Source organism: Stenella coeruleoalba (assembly GCF_951394435.1).
Source record: "Stenella coeruleoalba genome assembly, chromosome: 4".
NCBI lineage: Eukaryota > Metazoa > Chordata > Mammalia > Artiodactyla > Delphinidae > Stenella > Stenella coeruleoalba.
The window spans coordinates 135,307,049-135,334,064 of NC_137149.1; the positions used below are offsets into that span (position 1 = coordinate 135,307,049).

At 35.8% G+C, this 27,016-nt stretch overlaps 1 long non-coding RNA gene across 2 annotated transcripts in view; it reads left to right on the plus strand.

Moving 5' to 3' along the window:
* The window catches only part of LOC307185975, a 184,561-nt gene that overhangs the window by 71,781 nt on the left and 85,764 nt on the right, over window positions 1–27,016 (plus strand). The window contains exons 1-2 of one of the 2 annotated variants that reach the window (XR_013828221.1): window positions 1,966–1,976; window positions 2,414–2,561. This is a non-coding gene — a long non-coding RNA (uncharacterized lncRNA). Of the gene's footprint in view, window positions 1–1,965; window positions 1,977–2,413; window positions 2,562–27,016 lie in introns of those variants that run through there. The other variant, XR_013828220.1, reaches the window with a different exon arrangement.

Genomic DNA, 27,016 nt, shown 5'->3' on the forward strand with positions numbered 1-27,016 from the left:
TGTTTTTGTATCCATTCAGCCAATCTGTGTCTTTTGGTGGGAGCATTTAGTCCATTTACATTTAAGGTAATTATTGATGTGTATGTTCCTATTCCCATTTTCTTAATTGTTTTGGGTTTGTTATTGTAAGTCTTTTCTTTCTCTTGTGTTTCTTGCCTAGAGAAATTCCTTTAGCATTTGTTGTAAAGCTGGTTTGGTGGTGCTGAACTCTCTCAGCTTTTGCTTGTCTGTAAAGGTTTTAATTTCTCCATCAAATCTGAATGAGCTCCTTGCTGGGTAGAGTAATCTTGGTTGTAGGTTTTTCCCTTTCATCACTTTAACTATGTCCTGCCACTCCCTTCTGGCTTGCAGAGTTTCTGCCGAAAGATCAGCTGTTAACCTTATTGGGATTCCCTTGTGTGTTATTTGTTGTTTTTCCTTGCTGCTTTTAATACTTTTTCTTTTTATTTAATTTTGGATAGTTTGATTAATATTTGTCTTGATGTGTTTCTCCTTGGGTTTATCCTATATGGGACTCACTGTGCTTCCTGGACTTAATTAACTATTTCGTTTCCCATATTAGGGAAGTTTTCAACTATTAACTCTTCAAATATTTTCTCAGTCCCTTTCTTTTTCTCTTCTTCTGGGACCCCTATAATTCGAATATTGGTGTGTTTAATGTTGTTCCAGAGCACTCTGAGACTGTCCTCAATTCTTTACATTCTTTTTTCTTTATTCTGCTCTGCAGTAGTTATTTACACTATTTAATCTTCCTGGTCACTTATCCGTTCTTCTGCCTCCAGTATTCTGCTATTGATTCCTTCTAGAGAATTTTAAATTTCATTTATTGTGTTGTTCATCTTTGTTTGTTTGCTCTTTAGTTCTTCTAGGTCCTTGTTAAACATTTTTTGTATTTTCTCCATTCTATTTCCAAGATTTTGGATCATCTTTACTATCATTACTCTGAATTCTTTTTCAGGTAGATTGCCTCTTTCCTCTTCATTTGTTTGGTCTGGTTGGTTTTTACCTTGTTCCTTCATCTGCTGTGTGTTTTTCTGTCTTCTCATCTTGCTTAACTCACTGTGTTTGGGGTCTCCTTTTCACAGGCTTCAGGTTCACAGTTCCCGTTGTTTTTGGTGTCTGCCCCCCAGTGGGTAAATTTGGTTCAGTGGGTTGTATAGGTTTCTTGGTGGAGGGGACTGGTGCCTGTGTTCTGGTCAATGAGGCTGGATCTTGGCTTTCTGGTGGGCAGCACTGCGTCCGGTGGTGTGTTTTGGGGTGTCTGTGACCTTATTATGATTTTAGACACCCTGTCTGCTAATGGGTGAAGTTGTGTTCCTGTCTTGCTAGTTGTTTGACATAGGGTGTCCAGCACTGTAGCTTGCTGGTCGTTGAGTTGAGCTGGGTCTTAGCCTTGAGATGGAGATATATGGGAGAGCTTTCACCATTTGATATTATGTGGTGCTGGGAAGTCTCTAATGTACCAGTATACTGATCTCAGCTCTCCCACCTCAGAGGCACAGGCCTGACACACGGCCGGAGCACCAAGACCCTGTCAGCCACACAGCTCAGAAGTAAAGAGAGAAAAAAAGAAAGAGAGAAAAAAAATAAAATAAACTTATTAAAATTAAAAATATAAAATAATTGTTAAAAAAATTAAAAAGTAATAAAAAAAAAAAAACCAGACAGACAGAACCCTAGGACAAATGGTAAAAACAAAGCTATACAGACAACATCATACAGAGAATCATATAAATACATACACAAAGAGAAAAAGGAAAAAAATATATATATATATATCGTTCCTCCCGAAGTCCACCGCCTCAATTTTGGGATGATTTGTTGTCTGTTCAGGTATTCCACAGATGCTGGGTACATCAAATTGATCGTGGAGATTTAATTCGCTGCTCCTGAGGCTGCTGGGAGAGATTTCCCTTTCTCTTTTCTGTTCACACAGCTCCTGAGGTTCAGCTTTGGATTTGGCCCCGCCTCTGCATGTAGGTCACCTGAGGTCATCTTTTCCCGCTCAGACAGGACGGGGTTATAAAGGAGCAGCTGATTCGGGGGCTCTGACTCACTCAGGCCGGGGGTAGGGAGGGGTACGGATGCGGGGTGAGCCTGTGGTGGCAGAGGCCAGCGTGACATTGCACCAGCCTAAGGCGCGCCGTGCGTTCCCCCCGGGGAAGTTGTCCCTGGATCACAGGACCCTGGCTGTGGCTGGCTGCACAGGCTCCCGGGAGGGGAGGTGTGGAGAGTGACCTGTCCTCACACACAGGCTTCTTGGTAGCAGCAGCAGCAGCCTTAGCGTCTCATGCCTGTCTCTGGGGTACGCGCTGATAGCCATGGCTTGCGCCCATCTCTGGAACTCCTTTAGGTGGTGCTCTGAATCCCCTCTCCTCGTGCACCAGGAAACAATGCTCTCTTGCCTCTTCAGCAGGTCCAGAGTTTTTCTTGGACTCCCTCCTGGCTTGCTGTGGCGCACTAACCCCTTCAGGCTGTGTTCATGCCACCAACCCCAGTTCTCTCCGTGGGATCCGACTGAAGCCCGAACCTCAGCTCCCAGCCCACGCCCGCCCTGACAGGTGAGCAGACAAGCCTCTCGGGCTGGTGAGTGCCGGTTGGCACCAATTCTCTGTGCGGGTATCTCTCCACTTTGCCCTCCGCACTCCTGTGGCTGCGCTCTCCTCCGTGGCTCTGACGCTTCCCCTCAGCCACCCCCTGTCTCTGCCCGTGAAGAGTCTTCCTAGTGTGTGGAATCTTTTCCTCCTTCATAGCTCCCTCCCAGTTGTGCAGGTCCTGTCCCTATTCTTTTGTCTCTGTTTTTTCATTTTTCTTTTGCCCTACCCAGGTACATGTGGAGTTTCTTGCCTTTTGGGAGGTCTGAGGTCTTCTGCCAGCGTTCAGTAGGTGTTCTTTAGGAGTTGTTCCACATGTTGATGTGTTTCTGATGTATTTGGGGAGGAAGGTGATCTCCACGTCTTACTCTTCTGCCATGTTGAAGGTCTCTCTGCACCATGTAATTTTATAATATATCTTATACCTAGGATTTTGGTTCTTTCTATCAAAGTAAAATATTATTTTTAAAGCAAGAAACATTTGATTGCCCCTGCATGTCTAGCAACTCAAGCACCGAGAAGCAAAGTTCATTATTACAGTACAGAGTGAAAAGAAGCCTAGAAAGTTTAAGTGAGTTAGACATGTTTCTATTGATTACAACACTACTGAGAGTAGAAAGAGATAGATAAAAGCCAGAAAGTTGGAATTAGTTTAAAATTATCTCTCTAAGGGCGGAGCCCTTTGGAGAAAGCAGTGGATAAATTACAAGTCACATTTTAATAACCTTCAAGTACAAAACTATGAATATACTATATATGTGTGTGTGTGTGTGTGTGTATTCTAAAAGAAAACATAAGTGTAGTGTTGTTTAGATGCTTCTATTTCTTAGAAATATTTTGTAAATCTTCCAAGGAAAATTGCAAGAAATTCCTCACAGTTGCCATAGTAACAGAGTTAATATGTTTTGAACACAGTAAACTGAACCTTATTTTGAAAAAGAAAATATGTAACCTTGGTATACCTGTGGAACAGCACTGTCCGTAGAACTTTCTGTAATGATGTAAATATGGTAGCCCATAGCCACATGCTGGTATTGAGGATTTGACGTGTGGCTCCTGTGACTTAGGAACTGAGTTTTAAATTTAATTAGGTTTCACTTCATTAAATGTAAATGTAAATAGACACATGTGGCTCATGGCTACGCTATTTGACAGGGTAGGTATAGAATTTAAGATGTATTAAACATGGGCTTCCCTGGTGGCACAGTGGTTAAGAATCCACCTGCCAATGCAGGGGACATGGGTTTGATCTCTGGTCTGGGAAGATCCCACATGCTGTGGAGCAACTAAGCCCGTGCACCACAACTACTGAGCCTGTGCTCTGGAGCCCACAAACCACAACTACTGAGCCCATGTATCGCAACTACTGAAGCCCGTGTGCCTAGAACCCATGCTCCGCAACAAGAGAAGCCACTGCAATAAGAAGCCCGCGCACCACAAAAGAGTAGTCCCCACTCGCCACAACTAAAGAAAGCCCATGCACAGCAATGAAGACCCAATGCAGCCAAAAATAAATAAATAAAATAAATTTATAAAAAAAAAGTTAAGGAACTGTTTTAGAAGCATTTTTAAAATAAATAAAGAAGAAATAAAATAAAATATATTAAACATGTGAGCTTTTCCTACAATGTTGAGGTTATAATGTTTTGGATAAACCCATTTTAAAATTAATAAAAATTCTAATTATCTGATATTTGTTAGAACTAATGAAAATATTTTACTGGTGCCCAATCACAGTATGTAATTCATGTGATTCTAAATAAGAGGGTGCAGGGGATAAGATTTCCCAATGACAACGTAAGTCTTAGCTACATAAATCTAAGCTACATCAGTGCTCCTCAAACCTGAGAATACATAATAATCAGATGAAGAACTTGTAAAGCACAGAGATTCTTATTTGGTAGAACTGGGGTGGGACTCAAACATTTGAATTTCTAACAAGCTCCAAATAATGCTGCTAGTGGTGGTTCATGGACTACAGTTTGATTAGCACTCAGTAGGTACTTAGTGCAGTGGTCCTCAAAGTACAGACCCTGGACCAGCACCTTCACCATCATAATTACCTGGGAACTTGTCAGAAATGCACATTTTTAGTATTTATCTCAGACATATTAAATTAGAAACTCTAAGGATGGGTATATTTTTTTGGTTAACAAGCCCTCCAGATGAACTTGAAAATGTGCCTTAAAATCATTTGCACATATGCATGAGGAAAAATGTATTGTACGTATTAGCAAAAACTTGGAAACAACCAAAATGTCCATCTTAAAGAAACTAGCTGAATAAATGGCAGCTGAATCTGCTTTGGGAATACTATGCAGTAGTTAACAAAAAATCAGTAAGACAAATATTAACTGTCATGGAAAGATGTCTAAGACGTATAATGTGTGTGGAGGGTTTGCAGAAATAGACAGTGTATCATGATTTATGTAAACAAAATAATTTTTAAAATGGATGATCTTGGTATGTATATTTCTTGTATATAGAATAACTTCTGAAATCAAATTGATAACAGTGGTTTTCTATAAGGAATGAACTAGGATTGAGAGCAATAGTTGATATAGAATTTATTTTCATGTTGAATTTTATAAAAGGAAAATATATTCATAAAATTAATACTTGTGACTTAAAAATAATTAAGATACTCAAAATCCATGTCATGGTGTTATACAGGGATGCACTATCTATAAACATCAATTGCACAGACCTGTTTTATTATCTTTAATTTCTGAGACCATACTTTTTATTTTTATTTTTCGCGGTACGCGGGCCTCTCACTGTTGTGGCCTCTCCCATTGCGGAGCACAGGCTCCAGACGCGCAGGCTCAGCGGCCATGGCTCACGGGCCACCGCTCCGTGGCATGTGGGATCTTCCCGGACCGGGGCACAAACCTGTGCCCCCTGCATCGGCAGGTGGACTCTCAACCACTGCGCCACCAGGGAAGCCCTGAGACCATACATTTTATCTTTAATAGTTTACAAGTCGTTTCCTATATTAAGTTAGAAACAGCTTCCATTGCTAATGCTACAGTGTGTCATTATATGATAATATTGAATCAGAATTTTAGACCAAGAAATAACATTTTTACTCTTACACTTTTTGGTCAGTTTGCTATACTTCTGTATACAATGAACCTGCTTTGAATTCAGTTTCCAATATCAGGGTTTTTTAAATCTTTGTATAATTTTGGTGGATTTCTTTTCAAGACATTTTGCATTGTAAGGCGAACGTGATTAAGTTCTTTATTTGAAAAGATACTAATTATCAGAAAAACCAAGACAAAGGTGCTCTAACAGGGTACCTGACAAATTTTATCTGGTCCATTAGCGTTCACTTTACCTCTCTACCATGCCTAGGATGATTCCTCATTATCTTACCAGTTAGGTGCCCACAGTAACAAAGTGTATTTATCCCGGTGCATCATACACTGAACATGCACCTCATGGTTTGTGTAACATAGGAATACATGAATGTTCAAGATCCTTTCTGTCTTTCAAAACTTCCTTGTTAACATTTTAGGTATAATAAAAACAACAAAATGCTGTACTACACCTGAGGTTAATAGTGCTATTTTAATATTGAAATTAATTTTAATACTGCTAAAATTTCCTGTCTTGATCAATTTTATGTGTCAACTTGGCTAGGCTATAGGACCCAGTTTTTCAAACAAACATAAATCTTAAGTGTTGCAGTGGTTCTATATTTTAGATGTGATTAATGTCTACCATCAGTTAACTTTATGTACAGATTATCCTTGATAATCTTCACTGGCTGATCTAATCAACAGAAAGGGCTTAGAGCAGAATGGAGGTTTCCCTGGGGAGCGGAAACCTCACCTGTGGACTGCAGTAGCAGCTCCTGCCTGAAAGTTTCCAGCCTGCCCTGACTCAATATGTGAAAGTGACTTTGGAATTGGATAGTGGTAAAGAATGGGAGAAATTTGAAGCACTTCACAGAAAAAACCTAGATTGCTTTGAACAGAATGTTAGCAGAAATATGGACTTTAAAAGTGCTTCTGGGGGCTTCCCTGGTGGCACAGTGGTTAAGAATCCTCCTGCCACTGCAGGGGACACGGGTTCGAGCCCTGGTCCGGGAAAATCCCACATGCTGCAGAGCAACTAAGCCCATGCGCCACAACTACTGAGCCCACATGCCACAACTACTGAAGCCCACGTGCCTAGAACCCATGCTCCACAACAAGAGAAGCCACCGCAATGAGAAGCATGCACACTGCAACAAAGAGTAGCCCCTGCTCGCTGCAACTAGAGAAAGCCTGCGCTCAGCAAGGAAGACCCAACACAGCCAAAAAAAAAATGCTTCTGGTGCTCAGAAGGAAATGAGCACGGTAGAGAAAATGTCTATCTTGATTCAAAGACAAAATTTTTATTCACTGTAGGTCAGGAATCCTCCTGTGGCTTTGCTCTTATTGTAAATGTTGCAAAATGTGGATATGTAGGCTGGAAGAGTTGTGAACTTTTAATACTTTTTGTGATTTTTTTTGTAAAATTATTTGTTACCCATCTGTTTTATTAATGTTTCTCTTTACAAACATGTTTGAGGATCCAGTATGGTGTTTTCTGGACATGAGGTGTGAGATGGAAGAAGATGATTCTTTATCTTAGGTCTACAGATACTTCTGGTAAGGCTGGAAATAAACAATCACAATCTTCAAAGTCATTTCAAAGTAAGTGAGCGAGAGCAACAAAGGAAAAAACGAAACTATAGCAATAAAACCAAAAACTTCCTATATTTACCATGAAATCCAATTATTTTTACAGGAGCTGACAATCCAAGTTATCTAATCCCATTGTACATAGTTTGTTGCAAACAATCTCTAAGTGAAGCAACAAGATCAAAAGGACATAACTACAAACCATAGTCACTCAACAAGGAAAGTACTGAGAAATAGTTCTTGGAATCTTAAACTCAGTAAAGCTCTTTTTTAAAAAAATACCTGCATTCAATGAAATGTTTCAAGAATCAAGTTATTTAGTAGCAGGAATTATTCCCCCCCCCCCCACCAAAAAAAGAAAAGTTTCACATGGTTGGTGAGAACATAATGATGGAAGCATGTAAAGTTGTAGTGAGAAAATGTTAGGTCAAGATGCAGCTGGATAAATCAAAGACGCCATTCTCCATCAGTATAAGTTGAAATACTGAAGAAGTATCACCTGAAACTGAAGAGATTTGAGATCAGTAAATGGAAAAATGACATCTCCTTCCAGGTTGGTGAGTAAGCAGATTTCACCATTAGATATCAAGCTCTAGCTCTTGTAAAAATTGTAAACGTTGGCAAAATTCATAAACGATATTTTCTTGCTGCAAGTTTCCGTCTGAAACAAAAAAGGTCAAGGTACATTTAATTTTTTTGTCTTCATATTGAGAAAGTGCTGTCCAGGAGGAATTGTGTTGGCTTCTTTACCGATGTTATCCCATGGGTGGCTGGCTCCAGGAGAGGTTTCGTCTATTGTTATAAAATAAAATCTTGACATTGTCATAATACAGTGCTTTATTCACAGATAAATGCTGGGTTCAAAAAACTTGGAGAGCAAATGAAAACTAAAATGTCTGAATGACACTATAAAATGAGTAACTTTGTTAAAGGATGATCCGTTCCCTTGAGCATGTAAAACTGGGACGAAGAGCACATGAATGGTTTAGTACATACAGAAATCTGGATTCATTGTAGAGAGTTCTCAGCAAATTGTCAAAGTGTTTGAGGTGGAAGGTGAATTTCAGTAGTACATTTAAGGAAATATTGATACAAATTTTGTTGAATGCTTTGAAAATGATAAATGGCTGCCCAAAGTAACCTAATTAGTAGGTACTCTTTCTTCACTTGAACTGGTTGAACAAGTCTCTCTCTGCCAGGCTGTGGAGCGACAAGCCTCTTACACTTTGAAAGGAAACTGAATCTTTGAAAAATCATGTTGGAAATAGAAATTTTTGAATGTTTCCACTTTTGCTTGGGTTTGACAGTGAAGAAGGATATCAGCAAATATCTCCTCAGTCCCACAGTGAGTAAAAGTGGTATGAATTGCCTGCCAGAAGAAAATCTCTTCAGGAAAAACTTAATATCCAGAGCCTTTACTAATGTTAAAAGGCTCAATAATATTGACCTAGTTGTATCAGGTAACAGAATAAAATAACTAAAAAACCTAGAGAAAAACATAGGAAATGGAAACAGACCATTGGGGTAACAGATATTTTTAAATAATGTTAATTTACATGGTCAATAATATAGAAAGGTGGAGAATTTTAGCAGACCTTCTTGAACTCTACACACAGAAAAATCAAATGAATATTCCAAAATTAAAAATAAAATAACTGAAATTATAATTCAGTAGGCTTTAACAGCACACTAGACAGAAAAGGAAAGATAATTAGTGAAGAAAAAGATAGTTTAGTAGAAAATTTCAAACTGAAGTCTGGAGAGAAAAAAAATAATTGAAAATGTATTAAAAGCCATAAGAGATATAAGGTATATGGAAGAAATAAATAATATTCACACTACTGGAGTCCCAGGAATGGCGAGAAAATGGGACAACTTATAAACAGTGAAGAAAAAAATCATTAAAAATTTGAATTCAGGCATATTAAAAAAGACATCCTGTAAAATTTGATTTATTCTAAAAATTCAAGATAGGTTTAGCATTTAAAATGAATCAGTGTGATCCTCCACATTAACAAGATTTGGGAGGAAAATCATATGACCATAACAGTAGACACTAAAAAAATATTTAACAAAATTCATCAGCTATTCGTGAATTTTAAAAATAATTAGCAGACCAAGAACAGAAGGGAGCTTACTTAATACAACAGAGTATTGACCAAAATTCTGTAGTAAACATCCTGTTTAATGGTGATATATTGTAAAATTTCACTGTGAAACTAGGAATGAGTTAGAAATGGAGAAGCTTTGTAATACAATTTCTATTCAATATTTCATTCGAGGGAGTTCAGTGATGGAAGAAAAAGAAATAAAAGATACAAGTATTGAGAAGGATGAAGTAACACTGTCATTATTCACAGATGGCATTATATAGTACATAGGAATTCAAAAGAATATTAGAGACGATTAAAATTAATATGTGACTTTAAAAAGGTCACTGGATTAAATATCAATATAAAAGTTAACTGTTAACTGTATTAACACTTAGAAGCAATTAAGAAATGTAATTTTGAAAATATATCATTTATCAAAATATAAAGCTAAGAAACTTGAATAAGACTTCTATACCAAGAAAAAGATATTTATGAGATAAAGTAAGGAAGATTAATCAATGGAGATCATATATTGTAAACTTGTCACTTCTCCTTGAGTACAACTATAGATTCAATGCAGTCTCAGTAAAAATTTCAGCATGTTAAGTTGACAAGCTGACTTCAACTCATGTAGAAATGAGATAATCAAGAATAGTGAAGACAGTCTTGAGGAAATGAACCTTGCTGGAGGATATAATTGTCATCAAGATGTATAATAAAGTCATAGTTATTAGAACAGTGCTGTTACTCAAGAATAGACAAGTACACTAATGAAATAGAATAAATAGTAGAGAAATTAGCCTGATTTAAGACAAAGATGCCTCTGCAATTTGGTAAGGAAGGATGCTCTTTCTAATAAATAAGACTGGGTTAATTATATACCTGTGTAAGAAAATATAAACCTATCTACCTCATACCATACATAAAATCAAAATTTAGAACTATTTGGATGATAAGGCAGAAATATCTTTATGATTCTGGAGGTGGAGGAGGCAAGGAATTTTTTAGCTAGCAGCAAAAAGCAGTAATCATAAAGAAGAATACTGATGATTGAACTCCATTAAAATTAAAGTTTTGTTCAGCAAGAAGAAACCATTAGGAGAGAGAAAAGGCAAGCCACAGAGTGAGAAGATATTTATATCCAACAAAGGATTTGTGTCCAGAATAATCAAAGAATTTCTAAATATCAATAAGAAAAAAGACAGCCCACATTTTATAAAATAGAAAATTTTGAATTAATTCTTTACAAAGATGATATCCAAATGACCAAACAGCCTATGTAAAGAATTTCAACATAAGTAGTCATGAGGGAAATAAAGAAAAAAGACACAGTTAAATACCACCATGTACCTACCACAACAGTCATAAAAAGCTAAAAAAACAAACAAACAAAATGATTTCAAGAGTTGATGAGGATGAAGAGCAAATGAAAAGCTCATTCACTACTGGTTGGAATTTTCAGTATTTATTATACTAAATCTGAGCTTATAAATACTCTCTGATCCATTAAGTGCAGGCCATGAATGTCAGTTTTTCCAAAAACTTTAAACAACAAAGATGTCCACCAACAGTGAAGTAGTAAACTATGGCTATAAGCAACAAAGTGATAAATCTCACTCATTTCATGGTGAGTGAAAGAAGCTAGACACAAAATAATATGTACTATTTGCTTTCACTTATGTAAAGCTTAACCAAATAAGCAAATTGCTTTTGGAAAGGCTAATAACTGGGAGAGAATGATATGGAGACTTCTGGGATGTTGGTAATATTCTGTATCTTTATTGGATTATGGCTATATGTTCACTTTGTAAAGCATCATTAAACTGTGGAGTTCATAGTCTCTACATACGTGCTGTACTTCGGGCATTTAAAAGAGTAAATTAAGATTTAAATAAATGGCAAAAAGTATTCTACTCACACACTACTTCATTGTTTCAGCCATGTCTTTCTTTGAATTCTGTATTTTCCATTGATTTGTGAGACTCTGAATGTACAGATGCTAAATTATTTTATTTTATTTTTAGAATAAGTTTGGAATTAGCATCACTATTTCCAGTAAGGTAAAAAAAATAACATCTTACTGTGATTATATTTTGATATTAGACCTCATAGAATTAATACTGTGTTTTCCTAGCAAATGATAGAATATGTATTGCCATTTGTTCATCTTTTTTGGTTTTATATTCCTCAGTGGTGTTTTTTTTTTTTTTAACATCTTTATTGGGGTATAATTGCTTTACAATGGTGTGTTAGTTTCTGCTTTATAACAAAGTGAATCAGTTATACATATGTTCCCATATCTCTTCCCTCTTGCATCTCCCTCCCTCCCACCCTCCCTATCCCACCCCTCCAGGCGGTCACAAAGCACCGAGCCGATATCCCTGTGCCATGCAGCTGTTTCCCACTAGCTATCTACCTTATGTTTGTTAGTGTATATATGTCCATGCCTCTCTCTCGCCCTGTCACAGCTCACCCTTCCCCCTCCCCATATCCTCAAGTCCATTCTCCAGTAGGTCTGTGTCTTTATTCCTGTCTTACCCCTAGGTTCTTCATGACATTTTTTTTTCTTAAATTCCATATATATGTGTTAGCATACGGTATTTGTCTTTCTCTTTCTGACTTACTTCACTCTTTATGACAGACTCTAGGTCTATCCACCTAACACCATACACAAAAATAAGCTCAAAATGGATTAAAGAACTAAATGTAAGGCCAGACACTATCAAACTCTTAGAGGAAAACATAGGCAGAACACTCTGTGACATAAATCACAGCAAGATCCTTTTTGACCCACCTCCTAGAGAAATGGAAATAAAAACAAAAATAAACAAATGGGACCTAATGAAACTTCAAAGCTTTTGCACAGCAAAGGAAACCATAAACAAGACCAAAAGACAACCCTCAGAATGGGAGAAAATATTTGCAAATGAAGCAACTGACAAAGGATTAATTTCCAAAATTTACAATCAGCTCATGCAGCTCAATAACAAAAAAACAACCCAATCCCAAAATGGGCAGAAGACCTAAACAGACATTTCTCCAAAGAAGATATACAGACTGCCAACAAACACATGAAAGAATGCTCAACATCATTAATCATTAGAGAAATGCAAATCAAAACTACAATGAGATATCATCTCACACCAGTCAGAATGGCCATCATCAAAAAATCTAGAAACAATAAATGCTGGAGAGGGTGTGGAGAAAAGGGAACCCTCTTGCACTGCTGGTGGGAATGTGAATTGGTTCAGCCACTATGGAGAACAGTATGGAGGTTCCTTAAAAAACTACAAATAGAACTACCATATGACCCAGCAATCCCACTACTGGGCATATACCCTGAGAAAACCAAAATTCAAAAAGAGTCATGTACCAAAATGTTCATTGCAGCTCTATTTACAATAGCCCGGCGATGGAAACAACCTAAGTGCCCATCATCGGATGAATGTATAAAGAAGATGTGGCACATATATACAATGGAATATTACTCAGCCATAAAAAGAAACGAAATTGAGCTCAGTGGTGTTTTAAAGTTTTCTTCATGGGGCGTTTTTATTTCTTCCAACTTTGTTTTTCAGTATTTTATCTTATTATTGCTTTAGTAGATGGGTTCTTCACTTTAATTGATATCCATAATGTTTTTCTTCTTCAAATATGGGAAAGCTACTTTTTGTAAAGAAATCTTGTAAGTAGCTATTTAAGCACATTCTCTTATAGTATGAAACCATTTTGTAGTTGTTTTTCTTGTGTTTGTATGTATCAGATTCTGTCATCTGGAAATTGTGATAATTTTCTGTCTATCCAAGTTTTCTACTTCCAATTTCTTATTTCTATCTTTTCTCTGATTGTGTTTCCCACTCTGTTCATAAAAATAATACATATTTTATGGAGCCTTGATTAGGATCCAATGTGATTTGTTCAGAATCAATCTGAAAACTAGGATGGTTGACTGAAAATAACAAATCAGGTGTTTATCTTCTATGGTATTCTGACAAGCTATTAGTTGATGAAAAAGGGGAAAGAGGAGAATTATAACCATTATAATAATTATTATGGCATTTCCCATAAGGAGTTGAAATGAATTGTTTAGAAATTGGCAATTTTATTTCCAGAAATACATAGTAAAGTCAAAGCAATCTATATCAGAATTTGTGAGTTAAAGGGTCACTGTCTGAGGAAACTAAGGCCTGAAAATAAAAGTTTGTTTCTCAAGATCTCAGAATTAATCACGGTAAGGGTTGGATTTCCTATCTCCCAAATTGGCAGAGATAAAAATTTATTACAAAGTCATCTAATAGTCTAAAAACATTTAGTATAAATTAAATACATATATTTTGACAAAAATATTTTAATTATCTTTAAAACAATGCTTGTTCTTTTGAAATAATTTTGGCTAATTCTTCTTTTGTCCAAAATAAAGTAGGTTTTAGCATCTAATATGTACATAAAACTATCAGTCAAAACAAATAGAATATTAGATATAAAGATATATTTCATTTTCTTCTCTTCTTTGAATGTCTATTGGAAAATGTCTGAAAATTTATCACTGGAAAAGGTTTTTTTCTTATATTGAGCCCTACTTTTGGACACCTTAACGAACAAAAAGCTCTAAAAATGTAAGTAAATGGGTAAATTGCTTTTCAGGATGCCTTACATTTAATTATAAACACAAGTCTTTTTGACCATTGCATTTTTTTTTTTCTCGTCTCTAACAAGTTCTGAAAAGGATGGATTATACTCACTAATAAGCATTAGTTTGTCCATACTGATGATTAACATTTCTGAACTTGTTATTCAAGAATAAGAGATTTATAGGAGAAATACATCAGGCTTTACTAATTAGATAAAATACATTTGTATTTTGACTACAAATTCTGTAAAATCATGTAATATAAAACTAAATCCAATCAAATTACCATCATTATGCATACTTGTCATTTTTGAAAGTAAGCCAAGATTGTTAGATTATGAGTAGAGTTAACGGCTAACCTTAGTTGTAGACATCCCATAATTGAAGATTGAATAACTTAGTTCACAAGGTAGTTCAATTGTTGACATCCTCTTTCCCTAACAAAAATGTTCTTATGCTCTTGCACTTGGGTTAGGTAGAGAATCTATTTCAATTTCTTTAAGTAATTTCTCTCTTCATTCATCCCTTAATTTTTTTAACCTGGAAATTTACCTTTAAAAATAACGTGCATACATTGACATTTGGCAAGCAATGGATCAGTGCTACCATGAGATGTATGTATCACAGTTATTCTGTTTCACTTTATAAGCAGTTCAGTCATATTTACTAAAATGCTTTACTTAATGGATGACTTAGTAGTCAAAATGGTGAATTAGTATGGGCTTGTTTTAATTGTCTTGATGCTCAAATGCCACAGAGGTGAAATAAATAACAGAGATGGATGAAAGCAGTAAATAATAGGGAGTGGTGGGGACTGTGGCCAACCAAAGAACAAATATGTATGAAGTGTCATTCCCTACTTGAGATACTGCAGATTGTTGCTGTTCAAGAATGTAAGCAACTTGCTGCCAGATCTTCCTGTCTTAAGAGAAGCTGATAATACAGACTTCTGTTTGGATCTAAAATCTCTCTTTGTAAGAAAAAATGAGTGGGCAAAATAAAACAAATATATAACCTAGATCAAAACCCTGGGCTTCTAATGGGCCATTTCTCTTTTTAAGATTTTTTTGATGTGGACCTTTTTTAAAGTCTTCATTGAATTTGTTACAATACTGCTTCTGTTTTTTTACATTTTGGTTTTTTGGCTGCAAGGCATGTGGGATCTTAGCTCCTTGACCAGGGATCAAACCCGCACCCCCTGCATTGGAAGGCAAAGTCTTAACCACCGGATCACCAGGGAAGTCCCTTTTTTTTTAAGATTTTTTTTGATGTCTCTTCACTCCAATTCAAGCAGTGTGTATTTATGATCTTAAGACATATAAGATATCTTTGTAAGCTCATTTATGTGTGCTTATATCCTAGTCTGTGAGTGGGCAAAAGTTATTGTAAAACACTACCCTTGGCTGGAGACTAATTTTGTCATAAAAACATGAAGGCAAGAGACCTAAATACAAGTGTGCGGTGCTTGCTAGCCAGGGGAGGAAATAAATTGTCACCCAGGTCAGTACTGGTGATGAGATAACTTCTTCCTACCTCATACTCCATCAAGGTATCTTCTGAGGTATTCATATGTTTCCTCTTAAGAAGCCCCAAATAGGGTGTACCTATAATGGAAAAATGGGGGGCTGGGCATGGAACCTTAAGGGGATTTCTGTACATGTAAATTTTAACTATTGTCCTTTCATTTAAAAGAATTTGGGGACTTTTACCTCTTTTCCATGACATGCCTGTGTTTATTTGCATATAAAAATATTTTGAAGTATATTAAAGTCACTGTCCCAAGGAGATGAGCTGGTTTATTTTGTGGCTTCCAAGGGAGGAGGTCTGCAATCTGAGAATTAATTAGACTTTATGGTTGTTGGGAGGTGGGGATATTGAATAAATATCCTCTGAACTGAGAAGGAACTTTAAGACCAAAAATGAAGAAGGCAACTCCATAAAGTACACTTACGAAGTTTACTGTAACTTCCGTACAGGCGCGATCTGGCAGGCAAGATCCAGAGGCATTCACAGAGGCACTCTACTCTGCTGAAGGGGTTACAGGGAGATTTAAAAGGGGCCAAAGCTAAAAATAGAATTTGACTACTATGTGAGATGTGTGTCAGAACCAACTGGAGCTGGGGTTTTTCCCTCCCCCTGGGGGTCTCATGACCATTAACCATCTGCATCAGTAGAAGACATTCTTCCAGTTTTCGTATCAGATGAAGGCAAGGGTAAAAGTTGACCGGGAACTTATCTGGCTTGGGCACATTCCTTGTGAGTAGGCTAAAGCTCACTCATGCAGGCAGGGAATGGAATAGAACTGCAGGCCTAAGGTGAAGCGAGCTACATGGAGTCAGTATGGTTCCACTATGCATGGTAGATTGCATTATAACATATGTGACTCTCAAGCCCTGATCCAATAGAGTGGCCCAGGCCAGTGCAAACCATACGATGCCATTAATATTTTGTAGCTCATATCTACATTCCCGTCTTTTTTTCCAAGCTCTGAAGAGAACTAGGCAACTAATCATCAAAAATATATTATGTACAGAAATTGGTTACAAACTAACAGCACTCCTATGCATCTTAATAAATGAAGCATGTTTTTATTTGCTGCATTGTCACATATGTTAGTGTCCATGGTGGTATGTATGCCAGAATTACCTTATATAATTAAATAAGAGGCTAAAAATTATGCACTTTTATAAGTTCTTGAACACTACATAGGAAAAAAAAGGAGAAATAAATATGAGCAATCTCGGCTTTTTTAAAAAAAATGGCATACTGTAGCAACTATTTCAAAAGACTTGCAACCTTCTTTTTTATTTATTTCAATCCCCTTAGCTATTCTGAATTATTTAAATGATATATATTTATACTGTATAGAATCTGATTGTGTGTTTATCCAGAGGCAAAGTACAGGACAGTGTATTTCACGTAGGAGTCTATTTTTGATGTTCCATTTTTCACACTAAAATCTTGAAGCAGCATGGGTCAATGGTCTGAAACATGTGCCCGTCCTTTTTATTGCAACATAAAATTTGGAGTCTTTCTCTGGCACAGGCAAAAGGCGAGTAATCTATTAGAGTATACACAAAGATTTTGCTTTTTCCTATGACACGTGTATTCCTGTTTTCTATATGTATTACTACTCTCATTAGAGCAATGACAAAATAACATATAAGTTTGTGTGTGTGTGTGTGTGTGTGTGTGTGTGTGCACGCACTTGGGTGCATTGTGCATGGCACAGCTTCTTAGACTGGGGAAAATAAAATTATAATAGTAGATAAGGGAAATAGTTCTGGAGTTAAGTGGGTAGTTTTTATCCAAGCACTCGCTTTTAATACTTATTACTTGAGTGATTTTGAAAAAGTTGTTTACCCCATTCAAGCCTCACTTTTGTTAAATGTAAAGTGATAACAATTAAAATTTCTAATCCAAAGTGTTGGTACCAGAATTGAACCAGGTGAAGCATATGAAGTACTATGCATTTGCTGCTTGTTAACTTCTATTATTATAATTAAGATTCAATATATATCTGAATATGGGCAATTAGCTTTATTAATCATTTAGTTATTATCTCATTGTCAACCTCAGCAATGAAATTTATCTGAGGGAAGTTACTTAACCTTTCTGAGCTTCGGTTATTCATTTGTAAAATAGTGATAGTAATATTACATGTTTTGTTCTGGTATCTTGAGAATAAATGAGATGAAACATGCCAAGTGTTTAGAACTGGGTGGCACAAGGTAAGCTCTCAATAACTATTTGTTCACATGATAATTATTTGCTTTCCTACTAAATAGATTTTAATCAATGAATTAAGATTGAATGTTTTTATTTAATTCCTCTTATTCTTTCTTTTATGCTCCTTTACATTTTCAGTGAAATTCTTGACATAAATTTAATCCTTTATATATATGCATCATCATCTTTTCCTTTAAGCAGCAAATAACAAGTGTTGGAGAAAAGGGAGCCCTTGTACACTTTCAGTAGGAATGTATAATAAATTGGTACAGCCAGTGTAGAAAACAGTATGGAGGTTCCTCAAAAAATTAAAAATAGAACAACCATGTGATCCAGCAATTCCACTCATGGGTATTTTTCAGAAGAAAATAAAAACACTAATTAGAAAAGATACATGCACCCCTATGTTTATTGCAGCATTATTTACAATAGCCAAGATATGGAAGGAACTTTTGTCCATTCATAGATGAATGGTAAAAGATGTGGTATATGTATACAGTGGACTATTACTCAGCCATAAAAAAGAATGAAATTGTGCCATTTGTGACAACTTGAATGGACCTAGAGGGTATTATGCTAAGTGAAATAAGTCAGAGGAAGACAAATATTGTATGATTTTACTTATATGTGGAATCTAAAAAACAAAACAAATGAACAAAGATAAGAAAACAGGAACCAAGTCATAGATACAGAGAATCAATAAGTGGTTGATAGAGGCCCAGGGATTGTGTGGGGAAGGAGAGAAATAGGTGAGAGAGATTAAGAGGTACAAACTTCCAATTACAAAATAAATGAGTCAAGGGGATGAAATGTACAGTGTTAGGAATATAGTCAATAATAGTGTAATATCTTTGTATGGTGAAAGATGGTAACTTATCATGGTGATCATTTTGTAATATACAGAAGTATCGAATCACTATGTTGTGCACCGGGAACTAACATAGTGTTGTAGGTCAATTATAGTTCAAAAAATAATAAGCAAACTCATAGAAAAAGAGATCAGATTTGTGGTTACCAGAGGCCAAAAGGGGTGGGGGAGAAGGGGAAATTGGATGTAGCCAGAAGGTACAAATTTCCAGTTATAAGATAACCAAGTACTAGGGATGTAATGTACAAAATGATAAATATAATTAACACTACTGTATGTTATATATGAAAGTTTTTAAGAGAGTAAATCCTGAGTTCTCATCACAAGGAAAAACTATTATTTTCTTTTTCTTCTATTCTATATTGTATCTATATATATATGAGATGATAGACGTTCACTAAACTTATTGTGGTAATCATTTCATGATGTATGTGAGTCAAATCATTATGCTGTATACCTTAAACTTAGATGCTATAGGTCAATTACATCTCAATAACTGGAAGGAAAAATAAATAAGTAAACAGCTTATGAGAAAAAAAATTAGTTCTTCATATATACACATCATTGTTTTTCCTCTTAAATCAGTAATTAAATTTCTTTGATACTAAGTAGGTAAAACACTGCATAGTTGTTTTTGTTTTCTGCCTCAAGGCAGAAATCACCTTTTGGATCAAATGATGATAGATGGCAGGATTGTTGCTTCACCTCATGTCTTTCACCAGAGCCATACTGTACACTAGAGGCACATGTGTTGAAATTCACAGAAGACCACTGTTCTTAGCCAGGGCTAATATAAAACATATTTTGAAAACAGACCATTTGAGAGTTATTTCATTTGTCAAACCAAACAGTCTATTGCTTTGAGTGGTGTGACTCAGTGGAAACCCTTGGAAGTAAACTCCAGCACTTGCTGATTCTTCTGGACTCATGAATCCTCTCTTGTCAGTAGCTCTGCCACTTATACTAAGTCGCTGCACAGCACCAACAAGCACACCCCAGAGGTTCTAAGGACAGCCTGATGATGAGTACAGGGAAATGAATCAGCATCTAGTGACGTATAGAGGTTGCTTTTAGTACAACAAATCTATTCATACCTACCCATCTACTGCAAAACAAATTTATTTCCAAGTGAGAGTACCAAAGCCTATTTGGTAGATGTTATTTTAATCTCCAAATCTCAGCATTTTATTCCTTTTATGTGTTTCCCGGGTCTTTCTCCACTATTACATTATATCTTTCATAAATATATATTTGGGACTTTTATACAAATTAAGTAATTACAAAGATGGAATATTTATTGTCATCTAAGTCATACTCAAGATCTTTGAATATAACAGCAAATGATGTTTCCTTTAACTTTTTTGTGGGGGGAGAGGGGTAAGAGGAACACATAATTTTGTGAACTTAAAAATAACCTATTATGTTTTACTGCTTTTATCTTTATTTCTCAAAATATTTCTTTCCCAATATTTATATGAGTTGTTTATTGTTTAATATTGTTATTGCATACTGCCCTTAACAAGTACTTGAAAGGAACCATTCATACTCCATGCAATGTACACTTTAATTCAAATTGACAAATATATCTGCTTAAATTAAAACAGTCATCAGGGTGTGCCTGATCATGAAATTACAAGTGCAGCTTGTAATTTCAATGATTTTTAAGCATGTATATTCATGTTATTAAATTTTGATATCATGGCTATCATTTATGTTATATGTTTTTCAACAAAAGTACGTGGACACAATTAGTATATACTCTGGAATATGGGTTAATTTGGGCAGTGTTTCCTTCTGTTTTCTTTTGTAACACTCTTTTATATCTGAAGTACTCACACATCACCTGTGCAAATATCGAAGAAAAATATTTAGAGGCTATACAGGACATGCATGTGTGAATTAATGAAAGAAGCAGGTCATTGTTACCCTGTCAGTTACCCTTAAGTATAGCATTCTTGTTTCCTGGCAGTGGCAAATGTCATTCCTGCTCACCCCTCCCTCCTTATTCCCCTGTCCCTTTTTAGAGAAGGGGAGTAAAAAGGGCCTAAATTTTTGTCAGCTTTGGGAATTTAAAGTACATTTCATGATATGTATAAGCCTCACTTTCTTCGCTTGTATAAAGGAAATAATACTCCCTTCTTCTCAGGTTTACCCTGAGTCTAAAATGAGAGGATGCATATAAAATACATAGCACAGGATAGACAAATTTAATTCTCCTCCTCTTTTCTCATTTTGTTGAACCTAGTAATTAACAGTCACAAGAGGATCCCTTAACCATAATTTGAGATGCAATTACAAGGATATGTTGGCCTCTGAAAGAGAAATTGATACTTGACGAAGGTGATTCTTACTGGAATGAATAGAACCACGTGGGAGATTAGAGACTTCAAATCCACGTGTGTAAATTCAGCATATAGGTTCTTGCACAGACAAACTGCATGGCATTTAGGGATTATGATGCCCCCAAAAATATAGATTAAAATGTAGATTTTAGAAATGCTTTGGAGCAAACTAATTACGGTTTTAAATGATAGAGAAAAGGGAAAGAGAATATTGCTTTAGGGTTATAAATTTGACTAACTGAAACTATGGAGCTTGCAACAACACTGGCAAAGTCAAATTACAGATACACTCACTTTCTCAAAAGTTACGTTTTTCTAGAAGAGAAATCCATGAATTCACATCATTCAGGGCTACAGATGTTAGTGTGAGTAAACTAAAAGAATGAAATATATATGTATATACTGTCTAATCCAGGTACAGCCAAGAGACTCACTAGTCACGATCAAATTCAGTGAAGCAGCCAGGTAGTGGGGCAGTACCTGGAATCATGATGTGCTCCAATGGAAAATCCAATATTTAAACCTATTATTATATTATTATTATATATAAGGAGACTAGAGAGAGGGAGAAGAATTTAGGATGACAGAGAGATAATTTAGGAAAAAAAGCTGAATACAAGGATTTGGAATATAGTAAAAAGCATTAAATTTCCTTTATATTACCTCACTTAATTATGTATACAGGAAAATAAATGTAGTAAATATGAGAGACTCATACATGTGTGTAAATGTGTTTGAATTGAAAATAGTAAAATCTGTTTAGAAGTGGCAATATTCCAAATCTGAAAAATGAATTGCTGTCTCAACCTTACTTAGACACACAGTGGGGAGTACCCTTACCAGTGGCAAGCTAGTGTTATGTGACCCCTATACACTCATACAAAAAATGTAAATTTCGCTTTGAAATAACAGGCCAAGGCCAACCCTTGGCAAGGGCCGAGAAGGAGGGCTTCTCCACTGATTAATATTTTGAGCTGACCTAAGTTGTCCTCCATGCTCCACTAATGTAGAGATAGGGCTACAGCATTTCTTTTCATTTAAAATAGCAGGCTGAGTTTGGAAATACTGTATGATTTGAGAAGAGGGGTGAAGAGGTAGGGAAGACAGCTTTTTATTCACTGCATAAATGCTACCTATTCAGCTGTAACAAGCCAGTGAAGTTGGAGGTTGCAAATGAGAGAGGAGAATCACAGGAGTCTCTGTTAAATTCAGCTTCTGCTCTTGATTCAGTTTTATTACTTGCTAAACAAAGCTTGTATTTCAGTGATTTAGGGTTCATAAGCCCAGATCAAGTTCTTTCTACTCAATGAGCTCGGTCAGTTTGTGACCAGTCTAACTTAAAATCCATAAATGTGACTTGTTTAATCTGTCGTGTAGGTTGAGAGTCATTCAGGATTTTAAATCTATTTACTTTTCATTCCTGCAATGCTCTGCTCTCTCCAGCATGCAAGGAATTTGACTCACACACACTGGGAAGCTCTAGATGGTTTTGCCTCTAAGACATATTCAGTGTATTTTAGTTCCCACATTCATCATTTCATACTGCCCTTGATTGAAACTGGACTTGAACAGAACTCTCCTGAGTTACCTCAGACCTGCAAAGCTTAAATCTAGTCACAGTTTGTTGACGGAGACAGTAATGCATAATGAAATGCCATTAATTCACACATGTAATACTGGTTTCTAATTTGAAGCATAACATCTAATTGTCAGTAGGTTAGTTACTCAGATTCATAGCCTGGTGACTATGGGGAAAATGTGCCTACTTCCACTACCTGAACTGTCCGAAAATAGAATGATGTCTATTTCTTATGAGGGCAACTAGGAAATCTCTGAAGCCTTCACATTGTTATAGATTGATGGCTCAGTCCATAAAGAGAGTTCAGGAAAATCAGCTCTGCTGCTTGTTATTTCTCTACAACTCTCATCCCATACAGTGCTTGCAAAGAGATTCATCTTGGAAAAAGCACCTTATTTCAGTGCAACAGTTAGGGGTCATTATCCTGCTGTATTTGGGAGTAAAGGGCCTCAAAACATGGCAGCCATATTTCTAAAGCCCCGACTTTTGAAAGTATAAAGGAGTTCAGCATTTGATCAGCCTTTTAGGGGGCATGCTACTTATTAAGGGCATGAATTCCTAACCTCCGATTCTGTGTTTGCTTAGCTAACTTGGAGTGTTTGCATCCCCAGAGCAATCCTGATTCCACTTACATCTATTGTGCAAGGCTAGTTTCAGAAAGTGCTTTTGAATTCTGAGAAAGTACAGTCATAGGCATATTGAAGTTACAACTATGTATTCACAAAGACTGGCCCCTCTACAAGGGAGTATAGATGTTTGTGGAAAACATTGTTTCTCTTGTCTTAAAAGCGCCTACAGCCAGTCAGCAGGGAAGTGTGAGGGTGTCAGGTAAACATAATCAAGCCATTTGTGGAAAATGTGAGAGGAGAAAGAGGGAGGGTACTGAGACAGATAGTCAGGCTGTTTCCCAGTCTATTTAGCTAGATTGTTTTTCTCTAATTGTTTTTCTCCCTGGAGGTTAAAAAACAGAGAGAGAGGAAGGAGAGAGAGAGGAAAAAATAAGAGAATTTCAATATTATAAAACTAACCTTTATTATTGCTCCCTCCATTTTCTTCACAAAGAAATGTGTAAGGCATTATTGTTGTACCCAATAGCAACTCCATAGTTAAGGATTTGTCAGCAGTTCCATTATAGACCGTATTCCTGAAGATTCTATTACAAAAGCAAAATATTTGCTTTCAGGTAAAACTGGCATAAGTATTCTCAACCCAGGAGCATTTTGCTTTGCTCATTATTTTTAAAAAATCCTCAGAAAGTGATTTTTGTCACTTTGTCACCTCTGAAGACTTTTATTTTTATCTTACATGAATGTTGTGAAAACTCTCAAAATCAAGGTCCAATTCATTAACTCTAGAATATAATTATAAAAGGTAGCAATCTTCTAAACTCAAAGTTTTCTTTCTTTCTATCATAATGAATCTAGCTGAATGTCAGTCATCTATGAAAATGGGAAATAAGGATGAACTGGATAAATACAGTACCTAATAAATTCCTAAATTTCATGTAAACAAATAGTTGGCTTCTTTCCTTTTCAGCAACTCTCACCAACTATCAATCAGACTAACAAATAAACTTAACTAAAGATGGTACTATATCTACCAACTTTCAAGGGTTTACATTATTAAGGAGGAAAATAGTCATTATAAGCAGTAAAAAAGAAAGATAATTCAACAGTGATCTAAAATGAAGTCCAAGGCTCGTGGATAGACTGAGGAAATCCATGAATCTCTGACATTGATTCAACAGGTTTTGTGCACGTTCACGCATGTGTATGAATGTACCTACATAAGAACATACAAATGTACTCATTTTTTCTGACAAAATCAGATTGAGTCAGTGATCTAGAAATTCCATTAATTAGTTTGTGGACAATTAATATGTAACTATACATATTAATATGTACTTAGAAGTACCCGAGTACTTCTTAGTACCTAGCAGTTCAACTAGAAGTACCTAATACTTTTACTAAAACCTAATATAATCAAAAATGTTCTTTCAAATACGTAATTCTTAGTTACATACTCATCATTTTATGCAAGGAAGAAAGTGGTGAGGATAGGAACTTGTAACAATATATTGGACAAAGCACCAGTGAACAAGAACCTTGAATATAAGCATTTATAAAAATTGCAGTGAATAGCAAAGAACTGTGTAATAGGAAAAAAGAGATTTACTCCCTGATCCCAACAGTGTGACCTTGGGTTATGCACAGATTTTTTGGGTCTCACTGTCTTCATGTGTAAGAGGTTGCTTATGGCTCTAGCAATATATTATTACGTGACTTTTGATCAATGAATATGAGTATTCATTTTTTTCTTTCATATCCCTTTTTGTGTTGAGAGGATTTCAGTGAAAAGGCTGATTTTGATTAAATTTGCTCAGAAATATTTAGGCAAATTTTCAATCATTTTGATTGTAAATTCTGATGAAGTTTGGGATTTGGATCTTTTGGTTTTCTTTGCCTAATTTTTGTTTTGTTGTTATTTCTTTCTTCCTCCAAGACCACAAAACAGAAAATAAGGAACTTTTCTTTTTTCCTCTACTGGGATTGGTGGTGATCTATTACTGACTGTGAATATCACAGAAACTCAGAGATTAATACATAGTAAGACTAACCTGTTAGTAAGGTTAGTAAGACCTGTCTGTTAGTCTTTTAAATGTTCTGAGACACCTCAGAGGTGCCAGAACACATTGGAAAGTCAGTGGAATGCTACTGAATGACATTAGAAGGGAAGAAAGAAACAAAGATGCATGGCTGGACAGAAACATTAAATAAATCCGTGTGACCTTGTGCAAGTTACTTAACTTCTCTATTGCTATTTATACACCTATAAAATGTGGATCTAATGTTGTTATGAGGATAAACCATTATAATTATGGAATAATTATACAATTATTAACTACTATATTTGTCATTTTTATTCTCATACCCTTAACTTTGTTCTAAAAGTTGTAAGATTATTTCTGAAGAAAAATCAGTTCATAAATGGTTATTGGTGGAGCTGAAAGGTATTGAAAGCATGGCCTTTGAAAATATATACTGGAAGAACTAAAGAAAAAAGAATTGCTCTATTAGCAGCACCTTTAAGTGTAGTCTGAATATCCCTCTGCCCTACCGCCACCATGTGTACATTTTTGGAGACTGCTTCAATTGGATATATTAATTAATGCATATTTATTTATGTAGTCACACTTCAGATGCTTTATATTATATGAGCATTACACAACATGTAACATTATGATTAAAATATTCTTTTGCCCTGAGCAAAATATAATCTTTGCACTGATTTAAAACACTCTTTGTATTCTGTACTTTGAAATTTCAATATTCCTTAGTTCATAATTTTATTTCTGTCTGGATCTGAATTTTAAGGACTTGTAACACCAGACTATCAGATCAATGATCTTAGCATTAGGACTTATTTCAACTCCACTCTCAACCCTCTATTCAGCACTGTTCTAAAGCTCTCAAAGTAAGAACCATGAAAAGTACATTAAAATTTCATCTAATGGTGGTTTTGCTTTTGAGTACACATATACCTCAAGGAGTTTAGATGTTTAGGGTTGCTTATGACTTATAATATTTATTTAATGCACTTGATCCCTTGGCTGAAAATGCATGTAATGCTCTAGGGTTTTCAATGGGGAGTAGTACTTAGTGTCTTCATGGGTCTACTGTTTTTGTTAAGAAACTCTGCATTATCCTTTTATTTCTGTTGTTAAGTTGAAAGAACATGTGACTCTCTGGCAATACTTTATTTCTTTTCTCTCATTTTTATCTCCTTTGTGTATTTTTCTCTTCATCTCTTGTAACTCTTTTTCTAACAGGACGTGTAAATGCAATAATGTATATTTAATAATATATAAAATATAGTATGTATTATAAAATATGTAAAATATTTATATATTTTATATATTTGTATACTATACACATATTTATATATTTAATAAAATATGTAAATATATGTTTATATACCTGTCACCCAACACCTATATGTCTACAAGTTTGCCTATGTATATTATCTATTGCTACATAACAAATTGCCTCAAAATTTAGCAGCTTGAAACAGTTAACTCTCTCACACACTTTCTAAGGGTCAGGATCCTGGCAGCAGCTTAGCTATGTAGTTCTAGTTCAGGTTCTCCCATGAGGTCACAATCAAGCTGTTAGCCCATGCTGCTTTTCTCCAAAGGCTTGACCTCAGCTCACTCACCTGGCTATTGGGAGGAAGCTTCAGTTCCTTATGTCTTGGATTCTTCATGCCACACACTGCATGGCTGGCTTCCCCAAGACAGATTGATGCAAGAGAGAGTGACCAGGATGGAAGCCACAGTGCCTTCATAATCTAATCTTGGAAGACACATACCGTTGTTTCTACTGAATTTTATTGGTCATATAGACCATATTATGTGCAAGTGAACTACATGAATGTGTATATAGGCAGAGGTTGATTCAAGATAATCTTGAAAGCTGGTTAGTATAGCTGGCATTAAAACTAAATATTCA